This window comes from Schistocerca americana, chromosome 2, assembly GCF_021461395.2.
Source record: "Schistocerca americana isolate TAMUIC-IGC-003095 chromosome 2, iqSchAmer2.1, whole genome shotgun sequence".
NCBI classification, from domain to species: domain Eukaryota; kingdom Metazoa; phylum Arthropoda; class Insecta; order Orthoptera; family Acrididae; genus Schistocerca; species Schistocerca americana.
Window position 1 is genome coordinate 162,921,378 of NC_060120.1, and position 26,851 is coordinate 162,948,228.

The window sequence follows — 26,851 nt, forward strand, 5'->3', positions numbered from 1 at the left end:
TCGAGAGATTTTTACCTCACCTTCTCCCACTCGCTTCCTACATTCGGCCCACCCTTGAGTTTACAGGAGCAGACCCACGCGCCGCCTACCAGGCGGGATACAAAACTGTATCACTCAGTTGTCAGTTTGCTGACCGCGGCTCATCTCCTACACGTATGCTCCGAGACCAGGCAGTGCAGCTAGTTTGGCCAGCTGTAGGAAGGAACAGCGGAGTGCTCACCCTCCGTGGACAGACGAACTGTCGTCCTGCAGCTATCTCACCAGCTGCCAGACCAGTAGGCATCACCAGGAGGCACATTTACTTGTCAGCTTGCTAACTGCGACTCGTCTCCCAGGCGTATGCTCCTAGACCATGCAGGCATTGCCTAACTCCAGGAATTACACAGTCTGAGACGAAACCAAAGGACGGCGCACTCTCGATGGACAAATGCAGCTCACGAAGTGTTGTCCTCCAGCTGCTGCCCTCGGCCACTGGCGCTGGTTCGAAAATTTGTCTTCACTGTTACACAGCAGACTCTCTTCAGCTGCTAATCACTGCCACTCGTCGTCTCATGGTGACGTTGTGATCGGCTGCTTCGATGTTTCGCGTGCTCTCTGACTCGGCGGTAACACGTCACCAACCCTGGCACCAGCTGCCGAGCAGAGAGGGCTGTGTGGTGTACCGCTAAATTTCCCCAAAAGTTTCGCAACGGTAAAGCAAAGCAGAAGTACCATATTCAGAGTTTCTCTTATTGAAATCTGCATTCTTTACAGTTGTTCAGTCGTATACTGCATCGTATCGGCAAGTTGCGAGTGCACCAGAGTCACCCTCACACGGAAACGGATTCCGAGACATGCACAGATGCAGAGAAGGAAACTAAGCGCCAAACGCACATGCGCCAGATGTCTCGTGACCAGTACACTTTGCGGTTATTAGTTTTAGGTTGGGCTTCAGACGGATTGCAACCAGTGTTTGCGCCACATATGGCATGAGGTAATGTCTTCGGTTGGAGTTCGCTTGAGTGCAAGCAGTGGCTACAGTGATATGGCGTTGCATTTAGTATCAATCACTTCCTGTGTATGGTGCGTAGGCAAGCAAAGGAAATTTAGCGCCGTGCGTGTCTCGGACCCTTACCTTTGAGTTGTAGGGCATGCACATGGGTGCACGGCATGCCTCACGGCGATTCGTGAAAATTATTTTCACTGAATGCATTACACGAATTTCATAAACAAAATGGAATCCTATAGAATAGGGTGACGTTAAAATTTGTTAAAGTAGTAGCGAGCGACTTGCCAAAGACCCATTTTCTTTTAACACTCTTGGCCGAGTTGTGGCAGGTTTAAAAAAATGGTTCAAATGGCTCTGAGCACTATGAGACTTAACATCTATGGTCATCAGACCCCTAGAACTTAGAACTACTTAAACCTAACTAACCTAAGGACATCAAACAACACCCAGTCATCACGAGGCAGAGAAAATCCCTGACCCCGCCGGGAATCGAACGCGGGAACCAGGGCGTGGGAAGCGAGAACGCTACCGCACGACAACGAGCTGTGGACGGCAGGTTTAAAACTACAATTAAGTTATGTCACGAAGGCGTGACCAGTAAACCCATGTGGCTCCGTGGCAGTTAAAATTCAAAATCAGGGAGTGATGGCGATAGAAACTTTTAACATGTCAATATGCTGAGAGTATCTTGTGATTTTATGTAAGCTGTTTTAAGCTCTACTTCTTTAGAAACTCAAGAGTTCTTTCCAACGGTTGTGGGTCAAGTGTATCCCGATAGTTGTTTAGACATGAACATTTTCAGTACGTACGTCCTAATATCCATATAAAAGTAGCGTAAGTGTCAAATGTTGTGCCCAGTATGGTTTATTCATGTGAGTAAATGTGCACCACGCAGTTTGCATTCGTGGAGTCGTAGCTACTGCTCCGTTCACAGCCATCGTCTACCATCGTGGTGTGAGGTATGAGGATGGTCTAAAACTGACTGAACCGGTAATTTCACAAAAAAATGGTTTCTTGCGGTTGTAACCGTTCATGATCATTTTCAAGTGCTTTTGCATTGTGTCGTGGTGAGCCTGCATTTCAGTTTTCAGGTCTGTCTGCAGTGACAGTGCTCGCTGCCGCGAAGTGCGACTTGGGCGATTGTCCAGGAAGATGGTCGCGGCCGTTTGAGGACACAGCCGCAGCGAGAGGGTTCTAGCCAGTCGGCTTTTCCTGCGGAGGTGGCTGCGGCCAATTAGACGCCAGTCGCCACCGCCGGCGCACAGTAATTGGCGACGCGTGCGGCGAGCGCCGCGCTGCCCCGCCCTGGCGCTGACGCAACCTCCACCCCCACACCCCCACACCCACGCAGCTGGGGGCGCCGGTGCCTCGTCAGCCACTCGCCATCCTCAGGGCGCGCTTCATTCTGCACACGTGCCGCTGACAAGTCCCGCAAACTGCTTCCGATTGCCGCTTGCCGTCGGAAATGTGGGAAGGATGTCGTATGCCCTGCTGACAGCATTAATCTCAACACCTCAGTTGACAGTCGTCACGTAATAACGACAGTTCTAGATATCATTACAGCAGTATTCATTGATAAGTACGCTAAACAAAAGCTTACACTGTCCAGTCACATTAACACGACCACCTGTCGAAACCGGCTTTTGCAGCAGTAACCGATGCGAGATGTGCAGGAAGAGTGTCAGTGACTGTTTAATGTTTACAAAGAATCCGCCTCGATTGCAAATATGTTGTGTACATAGTTCCGCGTAGTCAGCGCGTACACAACTTTCCCTCTAGAGCGCGCCCCGCTAAGAACAACAGCGCAGGCTCAGCGCTCGTCTGTCTCCCCTCTACGAAATGGCGCTGCCATAAAGACGGACCACATTCTGATCCGCCGATCCGCGTATTAATATGTAACGCAGCCAATGAGATTGCTGCTAACGAAGCACCTTTTCTCCTCGCGGATCAAACTTGCGCAGTGATACCTGAACGCGCGAGGTATTATAACGAGTGTACAGACCTCCGGTAGTCAGTCTGCATTTGTCTGCACCAGTCTGTACCAGTCTGCATTTGTCTCCACCACCATCCAGATAAATACTTTGTCAAGTATCAGAGATATGTGAGAATAAGATTAAAGTACCAAGACCAAAGGAACTTCAGATTGTCAATTGTAAACAGAATCCAGAATCAAGTTACGTAATGTCTATACTTTTATTTTAATAAATGTGTGTGAAAATTAATCAAGTTCTGTTTAAAGTTGGTCACCGTCAATCTGCTACTCTAAATGTGCAAGTGGCATTTCTATCGTCTGACCTAACGGCAGAAGATAAACACGCAACGATAAGACCACGAGACATATTGCTGACACTCGCCTGCTTCGTTAGAGCGACAAGTCAAATAATGTGATGGTGTGTGTACCGAAGGTCTTGCAGTACGCGCGCCACAAAATAGAAACCGGATGTTGACCCGGGTTTCGGCACGGATAACAACGCCATCTTCGGAACACACTAAAACTACAAACTGCCTAAAGAGGGATGGTCCAACATAAATACTGAACGCCCAAAAGGGCAAAAGACTCGCATAAAATGTAAAATAAACGGTACGTGTGTACCATGTCAGTAGCTGTAGTACTTAGCTCAAACGTCAGAAGGGTGCTTCCCCACCCCAGCCAAGATTTGGTGGGCCGCGGGCTCTCAGGTTAACTGAGGTGGCGCCGGCAGCTAGGCTGTGAGAATGTCGGAAAGGAAGGCGCATGCGCAAATTGAGAAATCGTCTTCTTCCATGTGACTGGCGTAAAATGTGTTACGGAAGTGATTCGATGACCGAGTCGAAGGCGCAGAAAGTTAATGCTTGTGTATTTATAATGCACTAGCACGAGGATGATTTTATAGCACTCCAGAACGTGGATAGGAAGAAACTACATATGTGGGATAGCAGATTCCACGGATGGTCAGAACGCATGCACGCAGGACAAACAAAATATCATCAGCTAGAAGCAGGCTAAAAATATGGGGGATGAAAACCATTTTTCAATTACTTTGGTTCGGTGATAGTATTTGATGACTACGCTTGGATAAGTGTGTAAAGTTACTATATTAAATTCTGAGCCCTATTGATCAGAAAAGGGTCAAATTAGTATGACACGCTTAATGAAATTGTGCGAAAGGACCTACAACGTCGCCTTCATCGCCCTTAATATCTGATGACTGTCAGAGGTCATTTTGAATAGTGCTATCGGATATGTACCAAAATAATGTAAAAAGAACCTAAAGCTAAACTAGTTTTTAAAATCAGGTACTTGAGATACTGAACCATGAAGCTTAATCAAGTGAGGTCTGTGAACGCATATAACGCGGAACAGACAAACTACCTTTATGTTCTAATAGCGGTTGACGTGAAAGGTCAAATAATGTAACGGGCTTATTATACACGCGTAAAAGGACGTACAACGTCGCTTTCATCACCCTTATTATCTACTGACCGACAGAGGTCAAAGTGATTATTGCTATCAGGTGTTACGAGAATGGTATGCAAGGTTATGTCTATATGCGTGAAGAGACGTACAGCGCCACTCAACGCTTTTTAAAAAAGTTAAGGATTTATTTCCTGCGTGCGTGCGTTTTGACCATCCGTGGAATTTGCTATCCCACGTACATAGTTTCTGCCTATCCACGTTCTATAGTTCTATAAAATCGTCCTCGAGCTAGGACATTATACATACACAAGCATTAACTTCCTGTGCCTTCGATCCGGTCATCGGTTCACTTTCGTAACACATTTTATGCCAATCACATGGAAGAAGACGATTTCTCAGCTTGTGCATGCGCGTTCCTTTCAGACATTCTCACAACCTAGTTGCCGGCGCCACCTCAGTTTACCTGAGAGCCCGCGGCCCACCGAACGTTGGCTGGGGTGAGGAAGCTCGCTTGTGACGTTTGAGCCAAGTACAGCTATTGACATAATAAATACGTACCGTTTATTATACATTTTATGCGAGTCTTCTGCCCATTTGGGCATTTTATATTAATGTTGGACCAGGCCTCTCTAGGCAGTTTGTAGTTTTAGTGTCTTCCGAAGAGGGCGTGGTTATCCGCGCCGAAACCTAGGTTAACATCCGGTTTCTATTTGCAATCGAGGCGCATTAACGATTATTCACGATTGCTGACGCGCTGCAATGTTAAAACTTCTCAGTGAGTGTTCCTGGCCGGCCGGCGTGGCCGAGCGGTTCCAGGCGCTTCCGTCTGGAACCGCGCGACAGCTACAGTCACCGGTTCGAATCCTGCCTCGGGCATGGATGTGTGTGATGTCCTCAGGTTAGTTAAGTTTAAGTAGTTGTAAGTTCTAGGGGACTGATGACCTCAGGTGTTAAGTCCCATAGTGCTCAGAGGCATTTGAACCATTTGAGTGTTGCTGCAGATATGAGGAGCCATGCCGACTCCAGCACTGTAGCCCGTAATACTATACATTGAGGAAACACTGCAGCACACGGAACAACGCAAGATGTTGGACTACGGGCGTGCGAATTGGACATTGTTCAAGCAAACGCTTGATAGCCGCATCCCCCCTATACACGAAATTAACGAAACAGGACAAATTCACGAGGCAGTAGAAACCCTCACTAACGCCGTCCGGGACGTAATGGCAGGCACCATACCTGATCGCACCTCACAACAACGCAGTGCGGCTCTGTCTCAGGAAATCCTGGGCCTAATCTCAATGAGGAATCGCCTCAGGAGACAATGGCAGCGCACCAGGCGTCCGTACTTCAAACGGCACATTAACAGACTACAGGGCATCACACACGATAAAATATAAACACATAGGACACAACAGTGGAATCAAAAACTCGAAGGGCTGGGCACCGCACGACCTGGCGTGTGGCAGCTAGCCCGACACTTCACCAGGGAGAAAATATACACCCCAACGCTTCAAGGGCCTGACGGACCTGCATACTCAGCGGAAGAGAAAGCAGAACTAATGGCTCGAACACTCGCAGCGTCATTCTCACCGAACCTGGTACCATCAGATCCACTGTTCACACTTGCTACTGACCAAGAGGTTACACGCATTCTAGCCCAACCATCGCGCGACGACATTCGACATGCTAGCACAGCCGAAGTCTCCTGGGCTATAATGCATTCCGCTGCTAGGAAAGCCCCTGGTCATGATGGCATTCAAAACCGTGTCCTCCAGGAGTTCACGGATAAAGCAAATGAGTACCTAACACACATAACGAATGCCATACTAAAACACCAACACTTCCCCGCCTTTTGGAAGACAGCCAAGGTCCTGATGTTCAGGAAGCCGGGGAAAGACCACAGCCTCCCACAAAATTACCGACCCATCAGCCTTCTGAGTTCGCTCAGTAAGATTGTTGAGAAGGTGATTCTCAAACGCGTCACTAGGCACTGCATAACAAATGACATCCTGAGACCGGAGCAATTCGGCTTCAGGAATCACCACTCTACAACACAACAACTCCTACGGGTCGTTGAACATATAACACATGGCTTCAACATAAACAAAGCTACAGGGGCAGTGTTCCTGGACATCGAAAAGGCTTTCGACCGTCTATGGCACAACGGCCTCATCCGCAAACTCAGCGACGCGGGATTCCCTGACGGGCTGCTGCGTCTAATACACTCATACCTCACAGACAGGAGTTTCAACACTGACGTGCAGGGAAAACAATCAACACAACACGGTATACACGCGGGAGTACCCCAGGGAAGCATCCTAGGGCCCCTACTGTTTAACCTCTACATAAACGATCTCCCAACCACACAAAACACAATGATGGCAATCTACGCGGATGACACAGCCATCCTTGCGCAAGATTGGAAACCATCAAACATTACGTCACGCCTACAGACTGCACTCAGAGTGGCCGAGCCTTGGTTGGAGAAATGGCGTCTTAGAGTAAACGTCGACAAGTGCGAAGCCGTTCTGTTCACTAGAAGACCGAAGCAACTGCGCAAACACCGCTACTGCAGACCAATAACTCTACATGCACGTCCAACACGTTTCCGCGAGAAAGTCAAATACCTCGGTGTCTGGCTGGACCGGAAATTACTCTGGGGGGACCATATACAACACATGACCAACCGAACTAGCGCGAGGCTCAAACAGCTCTATCCTATGCTCAACAGGCTTAGCACACTGAACAGAAGGGTGTCGAGGTCCATGTACATGACACTTATCCGACCCGTGATGACGTACGCAGCTCCTGTCTGGGGATACGCTGCGCCTACACGCCTGCGCCGTCTGCAGATCATACAAAACAAAGTACTCAAAATCATAAGCAATGCTCCACGATACACGCGCATCGCGGACCTTCACCGGGAATACCGACTTGAGACTCTCACGGAGGTAATCCACAAACTCACCACAAGACTATACAGAAACTCCAGGCATTCGCAGAACCCGTTTATTCTGAATCTGGGGAACTACGACCACAACCATAGATGGAAACATAAAAGACCAAAAGACATACTTGTAAGGACATAACATCTATGGCCAAGCATACGCAAACATAACGGCACAGGCGAGCCCCTGATAATCAGACGCCATTACTGGATATCCAGCTGGAATACACTGCTGAATAACTGGCACCCCACAGGGAAGCCGTACCGTACACTGCATGCAAACAAGCTCCACTAATCCCCCACACAGTGAGATGATCTATGGCCGATCTCCCACTACTGTATAACGATCTTGATTGTTCCAGGAATGCAGCAGCAGCAGCAGCAGCCGGGACACATCGCCATCGCTTGCCATGGTAATGATGCATGATACCTATACTAACAAATCCAACCTTGCATGAGCTATCGCAGCTAGTAAGCCACTACTGCTCTTACTACACATCCCACTGTCGCAGAGGTTTTTTTCCCACGGCACGAGCCATGGCACTTTTTTCTCTCTGCTCTTCAAATCGCTACCCTCACTCGCGTTTCGTCCACTATCTATCACCTGATGGACCGTGTTAATGCGTAGTCTTACCCAGACGCACGGACAACATCACAGCCCAGTATCCTGTGATCCACTTACTAGACAACTAACATGTTTACGGAGGTGACAGTAGAACTTTTGGTTTGGTCACCACGTTGGTGCGGGCGTGGAGGGGCCCCATCTCTTCTCCAGTTAACTGCTCTAGGTTTCTTGGTTCATAATCCACGGTGCCAACGCCCGGATCGAGATGGTAACTTAGATTGTCGATTGGGTTTAAATCTAGGGAGTTTGATGGCCAGGGGAGCGCGGTAAACCTATCCTGGCGCTATTCGAACCACGCACGTATACTACAAGCTGTGTGACACATTGGATTGTCTAAACTGCGTCTGGGAGTAGACATAGTTTCCAAGGATAGATGCCTGCTAGTGTTGATCCAGTGCACCTTTCAGAATGACGAAATCACCCTGGGAATATGATGAAAACAATTCTTTGACCATAACGCTCCCTCGCCCGGTCTAGACCCTTGCAACAACTGCTAAAGGCTGTTTGTTTTCAGACGTTTCACTCTGTACACGCCCACAGTCATCCGTCCGAGAGAGTATAAAACATGATTAATCTGAAAAGATCACCTGTCTTTTCTCAGTGGACGCCCCGTTGCGGTAATGGCGTGCCAATTGCAACTTTCGCCGCCAGCGACCAGGAGTCGCAGAGGCCCATACGTAACAACGTTCGCTGAACGGTCATTAATGAGACACTCTTGATAGCCCGTTGATTCATCTGGGAGGCCAGGTGCTCAAGAGTTGCACGTCTGTTTGCCCGTAAACATACACGCAGCTGTCGTTCACCCCTGTAATCAGTAGTTCGTGGTGCATCCCAGTGGCCTCGGCGTTAGTTTTCGATAGCGCCATTTTTCCGTGCGCGGCATACTTTAACCACCGAGGCATGCGAATAGTTAAAAATCTTCGTCGTACGGAATTGTTCCACCCTTGACTCGAAATCCAATGATCATTCCGTTTTGGACATCAGATAAATCACACAGTTACCGCGTTACGAAACGACTGCAGTGTTTTCTCGCGTCCTCCCAGACACGCTTTGTACGTCCTTCGGTGCTAGGGCTACCACACGTCGTCTGTGAATGGTTCTTGTCCACTGATGTCACTATGTGGCTGGACCGTGTAATAACGTCTAGCAGACATCACGTGAATACCGGGTAACACAATCTGTAGCCTCGAATATGTCGCCTTTTCGAAGATGAAGTGAATTCACAGGTATCTTCAGGAATCCTTTATCCAGATAAACGTGTTAACAAATGATTAGAGCTACAAAGCACATGAAAGCGAGGAAGAGGTATGGATCGCCTGAATGGATTGAGCACTGTAATGACTGCACGAGGCAGACTGAAACACTAACGTAATGAGCAAAACTGGGCAACATGGAGTAGACGAAGTGAAGGAATTCTGCTAACATTGAAATAAAATAACATATGACATCCGAAGCAAGGAGATAAAAAGCAGAATAGCGCTAAGTAGATTTCTATCCAAAATGAATATGCTAATATCAAGCATTAGCCTTAATTTGCGGAAGAAATGTTTGAGAATTTCTATTTCAAACACAGCATCGTGTGGGAGTGAATCAACGGTTGTGGGAAAACCAGAAGAAAATGAAGCGTTTGAGATGAGGTACTACAGAATGTTGAAAATTGCGTGGAGTAATAAGATACGAAATAAAAAAATCCTCACCTCAAGAGCGCCGAGGGGAGGGACTGTGGAAAATACTGACAAATGGTTCAAATGGCTCTGAGCACTATGGGACTTAACGGCTACGGTCATCAGCCCCCAAGAACTTAGAACTACTTAAACCTAACTAACGTAAGGACATCACACAACACCCAGTCATCACGAGGCAGAGAAAATCCCTGACCCCGCCGGGACTCGAACCCGGGAACCCGGGCGTGGGAAGCGAGAACGCTATCGCACGACCACGAGCTGCGGACAAAATACTGACAAAAAGAAGGGAAATGGTGAGAGAACACGCGTTAGAATGCAATGGAACAGTTTACGTGATACTAGAGGTAGCCAAAGAAGTTAAAATCTTTAGACAAAGACAAAGATTAGAATATATCCAGCATATAACTGAGGCCGCCCGGTGAAAGTACTGCTTTGCGATGAAGAGTTTGGCCCCGCGCGGAGTGGCCGTACGGTTAGTGGCGACATGTCACGGATTGCGCGACCCTCCCGCCGGACACGAATCCTCTCTTGGGCATGGGAGTGGGTGTTGATCTTGGCGTAAGTTAGTTTAAGTACTATGTAAGTCTAGGGACCGATGACCTCAGCAGTTTGGCCCCTTAGAAATTCACACACATTCGAACATTTGACGAGTTTGGCACAGTAAAGAATTTCGCGGCGGGCCACATAAATCAAAAACAAGTCAGTAAACTGATGATCCACGACCACTCTTTTCCCTCCACACACTCATCTAGACGAAAAAGCTATCAAGTTGAGTAGATGTTGCTTGCCACGTTCCACAGGCTGTTTGAAATAGTCCCAGGCTTTATATCTGTTGTTATGTTCGGTTCGTTTAGCTGGACAGCCACAGTGCGATTGGTTGGCTAAGAGCTCGTCAAACTACACTATGTGATCAAGAGTATCCGGACACCCCGAAAAACACAGCTTTTTCACATAAGGTGCATTGTGCTGCCATCTACTGCCACGTACTCCATAACAACGACGTCAGTAGTCATTAGACATCGTGAGACAGCAAAATGGGGCGCCCCGCGGAACTCACGGACTTCGAACGTGGTCAACTGATTGGGTGTCACTTCTGTCATACGTCTGTACGCGAGATTTCCATACCCCTAAACATGACTGGGTCCACTGTTTCCGATGTGATCGTGAAGTGGAAACGTGAAGGAACACGTACAGCACAAAAGCGTACAGGCCAACCTCGTCTGTTGACTGACAGAGACCGCGCGACCGCTACTGCCGCTGGTTCGAATCCTGTCTCGGGCATGAAAGTATGTGATGTCCTTAGGTTAGATAGGGGACTGATTATCTCAGATGTTAAGTCCCTTAGTGCTCAGAACCATTTGAACCATTTGAGATTGAAGAGGGTCACAATGTGTAATAGGCAGACACCTAATCAGACCACCACACAGGAATTCCAAACTGCAATCAGGACCCACTGCAAGTACTATGACAGTTAGGCGGGAGATGAGAAAACTCGAATTTCTTCGTCAAGCGGCTGATCATAAACCACACACACGCCGGTAAATGCAAAACGACTCCTCGCTTGTTGTAAGAGCGTAAACTTTGGATGATTGTCAGTGGAAAAACGTTGTGTGGAGTAAGGAATCACGATACGCAATGTGGCGATCCTATGGCAGGGTGTGGGTATGGCGAATGCCCGGTGAATGTCATCTGCCGACGTGTGTAGTGCCAACAGTGCCTCGTGAGGCATAGGAAACACATTTTAGTGTGCACAAATCGCAATTATGATGAAATGACTTTTAATTAAGATTCGTAATTCCATGTAGGCCGTATTATACTTACACGTGGAAGTTCGCTAAAAAACTGTTCTCTGCCAATGAATTTTTGGTATTTGAGCATCTTAATTGAAGTAAGTAAGACTGTAATTTTGTTTACTGCCAATAAAACATATTCTGAAAATTTTAGTAGTGTGTTTTGTTTACGAATTATTCAGTTTTATGATACGTGTAATCATACCCCATACCAGTGCATGTTTATGCACTCCACTTGAGCCTGTATAGCGTTATTTTGTACTCTTAAGTGTAATGGGGGATTAGAAGTATATGCAACAAGCTATATTTTAATAAACATATTATAAGACTAAACAGTCTTAAGCGCAACAAACATAACCAAAATAACTTTAAAAATTCCGATAAATTCGCATAAATGTGCCTCGGTCTCAACCGTGTATGCGTGGAGTCCTCTGAGTACGGCTGTTGTCACTTGGAAAACAGGAGTCAGAGCAGTGTACTCACCACGAATATGTGCAAGAATAGGCCAAATTTGGTCACCGATAATTACGAAATAAACATCCTGGTACATTAATGTAATATTCTCGGGCTTCTAACAGTGCCAAGTTATTAAATATCCACGAGAGTCCGGAAAACTGCAGTTTGTAGGGAAGCAGGCTACTCACGCTGTATAAAATTCACATCAGTCTTTCCATTGTGTGCCAGCCTAGTCCGCTGTAACTAGCTCTGACGTCATAAATGTTGCGCAATACTTTAAAAATCAAGTGAATAACCTGAAACGTTTCTAGCATGTCAGGAGTAATACCAAATCAATATGTGTTGAATATCAGTTCAATAACTTTAACCATTTTCGAAATTTGGACGTTTTTCTGTAAAAATCAGTGGCGCAACAGAAAAGAGCTAGAAACTTAAAAATTTATATTTAGATTCCTTTTGCATAATAATTTAGTAGAAACAGTATTCTGGATCTCACAAATTAAAATTTTAGTTGAAATTCATGATTTTCTGGCTTTTGTCTTAAAAATAGAGGAAGCAATATAGATTAATTAGGCGAATAAATAAAGCTAGGATGTTTAAATTTAAGTAGAAGGGAGATCCGCTATAATCATAAAGATGTGAGAAGTTTCAACAGAACAACTATAAAACTATAGCGATAGCGTATCCCCAAAGGGCAAGTTCAGAGCTCGTCTACTGCGTGTAGTGTAATTAAATTAATTCTCTCGCCCAAAATATTTGACTTAGCCACGTCAGACTTTTATTATGATTACTTACCTGTGTGCTGATTGCACATTTAAATTGAGAGCTTCATTGGCCATCAGCAAAGGAAGCGATGATTTATTCGATAACTTAAAGTGGTGCATTACTAGCCCAGCAGCTAGTCGGGAGAGAGGATTTGATCAGGCGCTCCCTTAGCCGTCCGCACCGCGGCTTTATATATAAGAACACTGCGCGAGAAAAAAAGGCCCCAGTTTTCTCCAGACGCTGATTAGCACCACCTGTGCCGGGAGTCGCGTCACGTTGGTATCATTGCTATAAACAGCCTCGGATGCCGTAATAAGTTAATCGGGATACGAAATCGTTTTCGAGTGGTGTTAATTCTGGGATGACTTTAATGATCTATCTTCAGTTTACGTATGTCGTATTTTCACGGGCCACCACGGGACAGACATTCTACCATTATTTAGCGTGGCGTTTGATGAACATTATCATCAAATTATGGCGAGCATTCACCTAAACATTTAATTTGAACAATTATAGTTGCATCAGCGCATTAGACTCTGAACTGCTCTGGTAGTTGGATTGTGTGGATTCTTTTTGGTCTGTGACTTTCAGAATATAGTGAACATTTTAGAGAGAATGGTTTTTGATTATGAATCCCAGACAATGTCCTAATTCCTCAGAGCTATAAGCTGTAGCTATAAATGTATTTCTCAGATGAAGTGGGCACTAGGAATTCTAATTACAGGCTTCACGTTTTGCTAATCACTTTCTGGTTGCCAATATTGTAGTTAGAGAGCCAGTGTTGAGAACGGCGAACAACAGCATTAAATAAATAATAGGAACATTTTATAACAATTATTCCACCCGCCACCCCACAAGTTCACAAGTGGTGACTGTAATGGCGTTGCTGCTTCCGACTTTATATAGCTGTACTTCTGCCAGTGACGTCACTGGTACACAGTCAAGAGCTCTGTATGATGATTCTTTTATTGCTTCGCGCCCGCTTCCCGCATCACCCTTCCAAAGGCCGTATTCCATATTGTGTTTAGCTACAAGCCGCCGCCATTACTGAGGCAATAGTTTGAATCAGTTTTTCTTATCTCTGTCATTTCATTCATCACATTAGACCCGAATCCATTTGCCTGTTTAATGATGGATTTGTTGTCCAGCGCAACTTGGTATCTGTTATTCAGGGCATATTCTGCTCCCACAAATTTTTTGGAATACTGTAGGTCGAATGTGTTCTGTACGGCGTTCAGTAAGGCACATAAACAAAATGTAATCAAAGGGTTTGTTTTCGCAACCACAGCCTCCAACCACAGCCTCCCTTGTCACGTGAGTGTGACATACATGCACCCTGTTCACTGTGAAGAAGAATAAAACTGCTGGATGTAATATATTAAATTATCCCTTTACATTGCTTTCATTACTGTTTGTTTGTGGCAGTAAAGTCATTTAAAATAAGAAGAAACCTTTATTTGGCAAAACAGCTGTAATTCACCAGTTCCGGTCAAACAACAGGCCTTACTCAGACATGAATAACGACATTGAATACGGAACATTTATCGACACATCATTATTTGCAGCTAGATTAACGTCAGACATCAGTTACATCAACATTTTTGTATGCAGCGAGGTAGCCCCTTCATGAATTAAACAATACGTCATCAGAGCGAATCACACTGCTGAAACGACTGAATAGTGTAACCGTTCACCGTGACTCTCAATTAAATATGTGACACTAAGTAAGTGTCTTTCAACAGCAGTGATGTAGCATACAACTTAGAGGTGTGTTTGTGTGTGCTCGCGCGCAGACGTATCTATAAGTATACTGACGATCAAAACATTATGGCCAGTGCGCATCGCGAGACTGGCTAGTTGTGTATGAAGCACGTGATGCGGTAAGGAAACTATACAGACTGTTAGGGGTATAAGAGCACATATTGTGATCATTAGTACTTTTATACGTACCCGCTTCACTGTGTTAGTTGCTTTTTCTCTGTGTCTAACGCCTTGCCGCACACACGTCGCTTAATTAACTACCTCATGTTTTATGCACGCTAGGAACTGCACCACTAAGTCGACTACGTCTATCAGTACAGACTAAGCGTTTTTGTGGTCCACGCACCGACACTTAAACACATCAACTACTGCACAGGGGGGATATAAGCACTAGAAGCTTGCTTTTACCACTTGTACTAGGCAGTACTAAAGAACCCAGAAACATAATATCATAATAATTATAGTTATTAGTGTGCAGATGGTTCACAGTATCAGCTGCAAGTTGACAATAAAACGGCTTCCACGGGCCGGGAAAAATTGATTTTCAGTATTTCATACACTATGCGATCAAAAGTATCCGGACACCGGCCTGAAAATGACTTAGAAGTTCGTGGCGACCTCCATCGATAATGTTGAAATTCAACATGGTGTTGGCCAACCCTTAGCCTAGATGACGGATTCCATTCTCGCAGGCATACGTTCAATCAGATGCTGGAAGTTTCTTTGCGGAATGGCAACCCATTCTTCACGGAGTGCTGCACTGAGGAGAGGTATCGATGTCGGTCAGTGAGGCCTGGCACGAATTCGGCGTTCCAAAACATCCCAAAGGTGTTCTACAGGATTCAGGTCAGTACTCTGCGCAGGCCCGTCCATCAAAAGGATGTTATTAACGTGTAACAATTCCGCCACAGTACGTGGATTATGAACATGTGTTCGACCGAGTTGAAAGATGCGTTCACCATCCCCGAAATGCTCTTTAGAAGTGGGAAGCAAGAAGGTGCTCAAAACATCAATGTAGGCTTGTACTGTGATAGAGCCATGCAAAACAGCAAGGGGTGCAAGCACCATCCATGAAAAACACGACCACACCATAACACAACCGCCTCCAAATTTTACTGTTGGCATTACACACCCTGGCAGGTGACGTTCATTGGGCATTCGCCATACCCACACTTTGCCATCGGATCGCCACATTGTGTAGAGTGATTGGTCACTCCACACAACGTTTCTCCACTGTTCAATCATCCTGTGTTTAGGCACCTTACACCAAGCGAGGCGTCGTTTGGCATTTGCAAGCACGATGTGTGGCTTATGAGAGCCGCTCGACCATTAAATACAAGTTTTCTCACCACCCACATAACTGTCATAGTACTTGCAGTGGATCCTGATGCAGTATGGAATTCCTGTGTGATGTTCTGGATAGATGTCTGCCTACTACATATTACGACCCTGTTCAACTGTCGGTGGTCTCTGCCAGTTAACAGACGAGGTCGCCTGTACGCTTTTGTGCTGTGCGTGTTCCTTCACGTTTCTGCTTCACAATCACATCGGAAACAGTGGACTTAGAGATGTTTACTAGTGTTGGAATCTCGCGTACAGACGTATGACACAAGTCACACCCAATCAGCTGACCACGTTCGAAGTCCGTGAGTTCCGCGGACCGCCCCATTCTGCTCTCTCGCGATGTCTAATGACTACTGAGGTCGCTGATATGGAGTACCTTTCAGTAGTTGGCAGCACAATGCACCTACTATGAAAAACGTATGTTTTTAGGGGTGTCGGGATACTTTTCATCACATAGTGTTTAATTATTGACCGAACTTACAAATTTAAAATGCTGCCGTAATTAGGCTCGTTTAAGAGCTCTAATCTTATGTCAAATGCTTCACAAAAGTCAAACATTACACTTAGAAACTGCGTATATGACTATAAGCAGCATAACTCACGAAGCGCAAATTACCCTCATCCAGTATTTGAAAATGAGAGCAGTTAGCGACATCCAACAAACTTTGCACATAATCGCAAACCTTTAAGGAACTTTCCCTTGCAGATACGATCCGGAAAACGATGAAATGAACACAGTTTATTTCTTACTACATTCTCTCAGCCGGCCGGTGTGGCCGTGCGGTTAAAGGCGCTTCAGTCTGGAACCGCATGACCGCTACGGTCGCAGGTTCGAATCCTGCTGCGGGCATGGATGTGTGTGATGTCCTTAGGTTAGTTAGGTTTAAGTAGTTCTAAGTTCTAGGGGACTGATGACCACAGAAGTTAAGTCCCATAGTGCTCAGAGCCATTTGAACCATTTGAACTACATTCTCGCTGTTGATGCAGGAAATCTGCAGCGTCAGGCATGACGTTTTAATTATTATTTCATTACTAATAACGATATTCACATCGCGTTTTAAACATTGTCTGCATACACTGAAACACTAGAACATTATGACCACTGCCCACGACGATATTGAATGCGCCTGGTGCCGCTGCGGGCAGGTGATGGCGTAACAGAAGTAAGTAAACAGAGTTCACACGAACGGAGGATCACTCTAGCGCAGATATGGGCTGCAAGCGGAGAAATGGACTGTGATACGAGACCTCGACGAAGGGTAGATTCTTATTACGCAGAGCCTGTGAACGAGTATCTCGAAAACGGTGAAGCTTGTCGAATGTACACGTGAGCATCTACGGAAAGAGAAGGGCAGCGAAAGTCCTAATTGGAGCTGAATCGTTGGACGTCCACGACCGTTCACAGAACGTGGTGTTCGGAGACTTGCCTGCCCTGTAAAGTAGGGCAGATGATGATTTGTTGCATGATTGTCTAAAGAGCACAACGTTGGTCCACACACAGGTGTTTTGGAGCACATCGTCCAACGTACACTGTTGAACTTGGAGCTCTGCAGCATACCACCCCTACGTGTTCACTTATGGACCCAACGACTTTGTTATTTGCGATTCCAGTGCGCACGGGACCACGGAATTTGACCGTGGATCAGTAGAAACATGTCGGCTTCTCGGGTGAATCACACTTTTGTTACCCTAGGTCGACGGTCGTCTCCACGAACGTCGTCATCGAGGTGAACCGTGGCCCGAAACGTGCTAGTGGGAGCAGTGTTATGCTATGGGAGACACTCTTCTGCGCTTGCGTGTGACCTGTGGTAGTAATCGAAGACACGCTGACAGCTGCGAACCATCTGCATCCCTTTATGCTTATGTCTTCCTTCAGCAGAATAATTGGCCATCTAGTAGCCAGAACCATGCTGAAGAACTAACGTTGATGTCTCGGCCACCATATTCGCCTGATGTAAATCCTGTGGAACCCATACTGGTCGATATTAGGAGCCGTCACTGGAATAGGAAATGAGCGCCACACTTTTTTCGCGAATTACATGACCTGTGCGTAGAACTCTAATGCCACATACCTCCACAAACCTACCAACAATCTGTTGGATCCCTGATACACAGAAACGGTGATGTATTTCGTTCCAAAGACTGGCAAAGAAGCTATTAAGCAGGTGGTCATAAGGTTTCGGCTCATCAGTGTATACCACTGAATGTACCTATAAAATTATATCACTGTGCGACACATAGTTCGATTCCTTAAACAATCGAGGATGAGGTTTACTGATTTTGACTAAGGGTTGTTGTTTCGGCATGGCGCCAGGAAATGAGCACCTCGGAAACGGAGAAACTGGTTGACTGTTCGCTCGCTACTGTCGCGAGCATCTATGGAGAGTGACTGGGCGACGGTGAAACCACAAGTGATGTGTCAGACGTCAACGCTTCTTCACAAAGCATGGAGGCCGGAGGATTGACCTTTCTGCAAGCCAAAGTAGACAGCGGTCTGTATCAGATGTGACCTGTGGTGTGGTTATTGAAGACTACGTTGACGCCGTTGTGGATTATCCACATCCTCTCATGCTTAATGTCTTCCTCTACCGTGATGGCGTCTTCCAGCAGGATAACTATCCGTCTCATATTGTCATAATTGTGCTAAGGTGGTAACAGAAGCATCGTACTTAATTCAGCCTGATATAATAGCCACCAGATTGTCCAAACTTGAACCAGACGGGCCACATCTGGGAAGTGATCGGCCACCATCTCCATGCCCTCCAACCACCAGGTCTAATTACGGGAATTGGGCGACCTCTGTGTAAACATATGGATCGGCTTAGCTCCGGAAACCTATCGAGAACATGTGAAATCCGAGCCATGTAGAGTATCTGGTGTACTTCGTCCGAAAAGTGAATAAACACGCTGTTATGCGGGGACGTTCTTGAAAAATATACTTTATTTAAAAGATGCACCAAATACATAATTTAAAGATACGTGAATGAAATTTTGTACCATCATTTACGTAAAATTACCACATTTTATTTTAAAAATGTAATATGTATATCTCTTTCTCAGAAAATTTTCAAATTTTCTGTGTTTCATCTCTTTGCTTCTCTCATCAGGTTTTTTGAATATGTCAAATAAGAGAATTTCGATTAATTTTTAATTAAAATATTGTAAGTATAATATCACATTTATGCAAAATTCCAATCACTTTGACCCATATCTCAGGCTTACACTCATAATTTCAAAATTTACTCTTGAGACAACATTTATTCGGTTCCTAGAAACGAATTTACAAAATTTCATAATTCTGTTCTTCATAGATTCTGAGAAAAGGGTACCTAAATCACAAAAAACATAATTTTCAGGAATTGCTATTAAAAGTTCAACCTGCTATTATTTCTTGTGTCATATCTCCCCAGATTTGTGCTCATGGTCTTCTTTCCCTCAAAGCTTCTCTTCTGGTTTCTTGTTTTCTGCCTTCTTTCCTTTACCGGGTTTTTAATCGACTTCTCAGTTGCAGAGAGGCGCTATCAAACTATTTTTCTCAAGGTGTCTGGAGTGAAATTTCCTACCATAAAGCCATTTCTCTCTAATCCTCGCTACCTTTTCATCATTGAACACAAGAATTGCAACATAAGTTGCAGTTCTGACGATTGTAGCAGATGGAAAAGTTGTTTCAGGGTGTTGTTTCCATATGAGTGGATTTAGACACACATTTGGATTCAGGGTTTTCCCAAGAGAACACTTTTTCAGAAGCTCAGGATAAAACCTGTAAATGGTCTTAACAACATCCAGGATACCATCTGGAAGCCTCTCCTTGTCGATGTAATTCAAAGAATCGTTCTACGCAGAGTTAGTACCGAAGTGCTGTTTCAAAAAGTGGGGTGGCAGGAAAGTCGAGCCACACATTTAATTATTTTTCAGGCACTTCAGATGCGAATTCATCATTGAAACTCTGAAAACGTATTGTCCTTGAATTCTACTAATAATAGTACATGTGTAGACAGAGAGCAATTTTGTATGTTCGAAGTCCACAAATTGTTTACGTACTTTTCTTAGCTGGTGCTCGTTTTCCTGTGCTATTGCAGATGTGCTGAGATGGATGTTAAGAGTAGTGAATGCAAAAAGTAGTACGATACCCGAAGGAGACCATAGGAGCAAGGAAGGAATAAACTGTGACAGGGAAAGCGAGGAAACTTGAGCAGGAAAGTGACGGAGGGTACCCACGAGAATGCGACCAACACGCTGCGCTCGCTGCGGAATACCAAGAGAGTTCCAGAATACACGTCTGCGCTATCCGTCTCTGTCCCTTTGAATTGCAAACCAAGAATGAATGCGCTGCTTGCTGACATGAAAAATATGGGCAACAGCTGTTAGCTGCGCTGTGACGTATCTCCTCAGCGACATATAAAGAACAACATGATGCCAAACCATGATTTATTGTTAAGAAGTGGGTCAATCTCTCCGCCAGTGCGGGAACATGCATTGCAGACCAAGTTATATTGCCTTAATGTTACTTCAGCCATGTTAAATATTTATTTAGAAAGCTTGTACTGCTTATAGTGCAAAACCAAACAGTCCTCTGCTTCGTATACTTTTCTTAACCCTTTTGTGCTTGATTGGACACATCTCACTGAAGTAATACGCAATTGTGGGAGTTCGGACATGTATATCACATATCTCTGAAGTGGTAGCATATAGCGAGACGCTTTCTGAACTCGGAGGGAAATACTGTGGATCATGGCGTAGATGTGTAGAAGCCGGTGAGCGATTAAATGGGGTGGATTGTGTTTATAGTTTGTCTGTTTCACAGAATTCGGATAACGCCACCATCTTCTCCGTTCCAGGATTGTCTGAAGTCACTAAATGTGTTTTCTTACACATTACAGCCATTGTTTTGAAACAGTACTACACATACCTCAGTAATTCTGCTGGTTTGCATGTTGTTTGTTTGCAGTGGGACATACACACATTAAAAAAGGTTTTGCATTACCTCGGTTTCGAGAGTTCCGGAGCCTGAACAGAAAATTGGAATAGAGACCAACATGACCATCATTTCTGCCCTTTTTAATTCTCATGAAACCCACACATTGCGTGTTGTACCACCCTACAACGAGGCCTTCAGATTTGGTGGTCCAGATTGCTGTACACACTGGTACCTCTAAAGCCCAGTAGCACGTCCTCTTGCGTTTATGCATGCCTTTATTCGCCGTGCCATACTATCCACAAATTCATCAAGGCACTGTTGGTCTAGATCTTCCAACTCCTCAACGGTGACTTGGCGTAGATCCCTCAAAGTGGTTGATGGGTCACATCGTCTATAACCGTCCTTTCCAATATATCCCAGGCATATTCGATAGGGTTCATGTCTGGAGAACATGCTGGCCACTCTAGTCGAGCAATGTCGTTATCCTGAAGGAAGTCGTTCACCAGATGTGCACGATGGAGGCATGAAGACGAATGCATCGCCAGTATGCTGCCGATATGGTTGCATTATTGGTCGGAGGATGGCATTCCATGATTACCAGCGGTGTACGTCAGCCCCACGTAATGCCACCCCGAAACAGCAATGAACCTCCACCTTGCTGCACTCGCTGGACGGTGTGTCTAAGGCGTTCAGCCTGACCGGGTGTCCTCCAAACACGTCTCTGACTATTGTCTGGTTGAAGGCATATATAACACTCATGGTGAAGAGAACGTGATGCCAATTCGGCATGTTGTTGGGCCCATCTGTACCGCGCTGCATGGTGTCGTGTTTGCAAAGATGGGCCCCGCCACGGACGTCGGGAGTGAAGCTGCGCACCATGCAGCATATTTCGCACAGTTTGAGTCGTAACATGACGTCTTGTGGCTGCACGAAAAGCATTATTCAACATGGTGGAGCCGAGCGGGGTAGCAGCGTGGTCTTAGACGTCCCATCACGGGCTGCGCGACTCCCCCGTTGGAGGTTCGAGTCCTCCCTCGGGCATAGGTGTGTGTTGTCCTCAGCGTTAAGTTAGTTTAAGTTAGATTACGTAGTGCATAAGCTTAGGGACCGATGACCACAGTAGTTTAGTCACATAAGAGTTACCACAAATTTCAATATTTTCAACATGGTGGCGTTGCTGTCAGGGTTCCTTCGAGCCATAATCCGTAGGTGCGGTCATCCACTGCAGTCACAGCCCTGAGTGAGGCATGTTATCGACAGTTCCTCTCTCTCTGTATCTCTTCCATGTCCTAACAACATCGCTTTGGTTCACTCTGAGACGCCTGGACACTTCCCTTGTTGACAGCCCTTCTTGGAACAAAGTAACAATGCGGACGCGATCGAACCGCGGTAATGACCCTCTAGGCATGACTGAACTACAGACAACACGAGTTGCGTACGTTCTTCCTGGGGATATGACGGGAACTGATCGGCTGTCGGACCCCGTCCGTCTAATAGGCGCTGCTCATGCATGGCTGTTTACTTCTTTGGGCAGGTTAAGTGACATCTTTGAATAGACAAAGGGATTCTGTCTGTGATACCATATCTACAGTCAACGTCTATCTTCAGGAGTCCTGGGAATCGGGGTGATGCAAAAATTTTTTTGATGTATGTATGTACCCCCGAAAACTTCCTGGAAAGTAGAAAGTACTGTTGTGTGGTATGTTATTGTCGTTTTCAAATGTTACGTTGAAAACTTGTGTGCAATAATTCCTGCTTTTCATTATCTGGAGCATAAATGTATTTTGGTACTGGTTGCTATACCGTTTTCCATAATTGTCAATCTGATAAATAACCGTAAATTTAAAAATTTATTCTGAAAATCCTAGGTTCACACGAAAACGTAGCTCTAGTTAGGTTCATGGGACACTTGTGTCCCAAATCATCAGTTTTCAAAATCGGTAAGCTTAATTTGTTTTGGTACTAAAAGTGTATTATTTATCACAAAGGAAGAGAGGTTCTGATCTTTTTCTTTTTCAAATATATGCTAAATAAGTTTCCACCCCGAAAGGATTAATGACACAGATGACGTCTTAATATAGCTCATATCGAAAACTTGTTTCCTTCATCTTCAGGCGAATGCCGTGATGTTTTATATGGATGACGATACGTAGATGTGTTGTCCGGGGGGTATTGGCGTGGACGGGGGCACGTCCAGTGAAATCTACGTCAACAAATTACCAGTCAAGTAAAACCCCACGGCATACGCATGAAGATGGAGCTGCAAGCGTTGCGGTTGTTGTTATTAATTGTGTGTTTATACCACTGTTTCTCCCTTACACTGAATTATAAAATGTAATATTTGTAAACTGAGATTAGAAAAGTCTTACGAGCGCTCATTGGAATTAAAGTTGTATTAGAGAACAAAAGATAGACGTAAGCTGTTTCCACTAGTCGCTTGCACTAGAAGCTCCGTAACTCTAATGCCAAGGAGAACATTTTTGGACCCGCCATTGTAATTATGCCAATATCAAACATAGTACTGAATTTGAGAACGAAATTTCCGGAAACGCATATCTGGAACACAGAACTGTATGGACGTTTTCCATGAACTGTGGGAAAACCCCTAAAGAAAACTGAAGCGACTGAGACCTAGTGCCACGGAATTGAGCTGTAAATTAAGTGGAGTGCTGAGACTAGAAATGAGGTGATCGGGAAGAGCTGTCCAGGAAATAAAAATGTTGTATACAATAACTAAAAAAGGGGTAGGTTTATGGGATTTGTGCTAACACATTACAGAGTAACTTCCATGTTAGTAGAGGGAGCTGTAAAGGGACACGTTGTAGGGAAAGACAGAATTTAGGAATCATACAACATATAATTTCGGTCTTTATGTGGAATCCTAGAGATAATGTGTTTTCAGTAGGAGTGAAAATAGTGAAGAGACACATCAAATGAATCACAGGATGAACAAAAAGAACTATTTCTCCAAAACACGAAAACTGAATTTATTTTGGAGTTAAGAATGGTGGGGACTTATTTCATTGAACAACGTGGGAATCAGAAATTGTTGTTATAAACACAGACATGGTAACGCAGACCTAATTTTAGAAAAAGCAACAACAGACATACTGTCCCTGTCCGACAGATAAGACTGAGTATTCCCTGTTTCCCTAAATCGCTAAGGGTCAGGATTTTTACCTTGAAAAGGAGACGGTTGGTTTGCCTTGTTACTCGTCTCCAGTCCAAGTATGTGTTCCACGTCTAAACTTTCGTCGTCGATGGGACGTTAACTCTAGCAATACCAATGCATTTTCAATAACGTGCGCTACAAATTGAGGTAATTGTTGTTGACTTACATTAACGACATAGACGTCAAAGAGGTACTGGTGCAAGTATGTTCCAAGAACAGAAAATATATTTTAGAACACTCTTAGCATTATCAACGCACTTTCAGTAGCGTGTACTATGGGAAGGTACTTTGTGACGTTCATAAAAAAAGTTTAAAAAATACAAATTTCGTCAACTGTTGTTAATTTTTACATACTTGAAAGAGACATTGAGGTGTAAGTACAGCACTGCACCTGAAAATACTGAATATGTCATTCACTGTGAAAAGTTACATCTACTGAAGCTTCAGCTTTTCGGTCAAGTTTAACTGAAAAATTTTAAACATTTGGAAATCTGCAAGAATATTTCTTTATAAAAACCAATACTTTTTAAAAATTTTATAATATGGAGGACCTCACTAGATCACAATATTTTCAAAAGATAGGTGTGAAGTAACTCCTCCCTTTTATTGCGGCGTTTATCAAAGTGTTTCTTCTGTTTGCCCCCAACCCCTAGATGCTCATACTCTCTTCGTACAAAGCTGTTGCCTTTAATATACTGCTTACATACAGCAATGTTAGTGAAATTTCCCGAATCAAGAGCGTTTTTAGACCACCACGAACGACTCATTTCCTGGCATCTTTATCCAGCGTAAGCGAGTTAAAGCTGATGTCATTTGCTGTACTGTGCCTCACGCTCAAATAACGAATCACTGGTTGGTTGTCACATACGGCACTCTAAGATTCGTTTCTGTCCACATCTAGAAGTCATCATTTGCAAGCAAGACACAAATGACTGCGAATACTGTATAAATAACAACGGTCATTGTCACATGGAACCTCGCCACAGAATTACTACGAACAGGGATCGCAGTTTACGTCATGAACGGGCAGTTGTAAGTAACTCTAAGCACAACATAGTGCAAAGACCCTGAAACCTTAAACTGCTGTAGAATTGCAGCTCCCATAAACCGTAGAGTCGTAATGGGATGCAAACATCAGTATGAGGTGGTATTTGCTAAAGTGAAGGAGTCTAAAGACACACAATGAAATCAGGGGAAACAACCGGGTGCCGAGGACCGCATGCGTCTAGCACGGTTGAGGAAACGAAATCTCATAGACTGAGGTAATCAGCAAAAATTTCATGATCTTCCTCTTTGAAGCGCGCTGGGATGTCCCAAAAAAAGTCTGTACCCAACGAAGAACTATGGTAACTGCTGTTAGATCTTCATATTTTTATAAATTACTGAAATAAAATAGTAGTAGACTAACATGAAATGCAGATAGTAGTTAACAGCCTTGTTGTAAGTCCTAAACCAGGAAGACTGATCCTCGTTGATAAGAACATAAAAAGGCGTAAAGTTGAGGTTTGCAGCACCGATTTGGAGATCGTAGATGTGTTACAGTCATCCTGTCAGTATATTACCTCTCTTACTAGCGTACTGTACAGATAGCATTGAAAATCAGTTTCATATGAAATGTCAATTATAAAACCATAATATAAGTAAAAAGTAACTTCAACTCTTGCCGAGCCTCCTTTTGTATCGTCATCGGCTTCAGAATAAGGTTCTGCTTTGTGTTTAAAATGATTTTTAACAGAATAGTTGCAGATACAAACCAGAAAATGGTGCACTCTGCGTAATCAAAGGGAAGTTATGAATGAATTTAAATACTTTGTGACGGATTTATCGTTGGCGTAAACTGTACCTTTCTTTCTTTTATAAATTTAAATACATGTAACACAACGTTCTGTAAATACGTATTGTAACTGCAACATATATAATCGCGATTATTCAATACTTTGTGTAATATTTATAGTAATGTCATGTCCAGAAAACTAACCACATTAATAGAATCAACGGAAGAGAGCAAGGATGATAATAGGACAGACGGACGAAAAATTAAAGGTTTTGTATGGACTGCAGGTAGAATGTATGAAAATATGGATTGTCGCGACCTACGTTAAAGCAGTTAGACAGATATGTGCATGACAGTGAAGTACAGACCACGTGACACTGTTCTGACGAGCTGTGAACCTAGAGGTGGTACAACACGAGTAACGTAATGGAGGAAGAAAACTGCATCGAGGCTACAGCTTTTTCTGAATAGCGATGAGTAGTATGTACTAAACAATACTTCTGTAACGGCATGGTATATCTAAGTGCTTTGTGTCTTTTTCTTCCTTTCCTTCGGAACTGTTAAACCAGGTGGCCCACGCACACCGTCCCCCGTTGACATTAGTTAATCCTGGCTACCAAAGACACTGAAAGGTTGGCCTAAGCAGAGTAGTAAAGAGGACTATCCACCAACGTAGATGAGAGCCTGCTCATCGTAAGACCAGCTGTTGAAAACAAACACTTGACAGCTATAACTGGTCCTACAGCTCGTAGCTAGAAAACTTGATTGCTGGAAGAGAGATGCCGAGTTCGATTCGTGGGCTTCAGAAAAGTGCCTGTGTAGAAGAATTATCGTCCCTACCAGACCAATACGCACAAGGGCCATAGCATATTAATTATCTGTTTCAAGGCATACAGACGTATGACAGCTAATTATTGACAACACATAATGCACCAGTTCGTGCTTCACAATTGACTGTATTACATAAATGCTATCATACCTTAGATTGCAATAAAGAACAATGAATATGATGTTCCTTTAAACCTATGTTATAGACTGACACGGCTTTATAACTGCAATATTAATAATTAAAATGTTCAAATGCATGTTCGCCTTGTTGCTTGCATTGATATAAGTACCTCTCGGTATTAACATGGCCAAGTCTTAACATTTCTATAGATACTGAAGAGCAAGCATGACGTACTCATTCTGTTAACATATTTGGACTTTCAGGTTCCGTTTCGTAA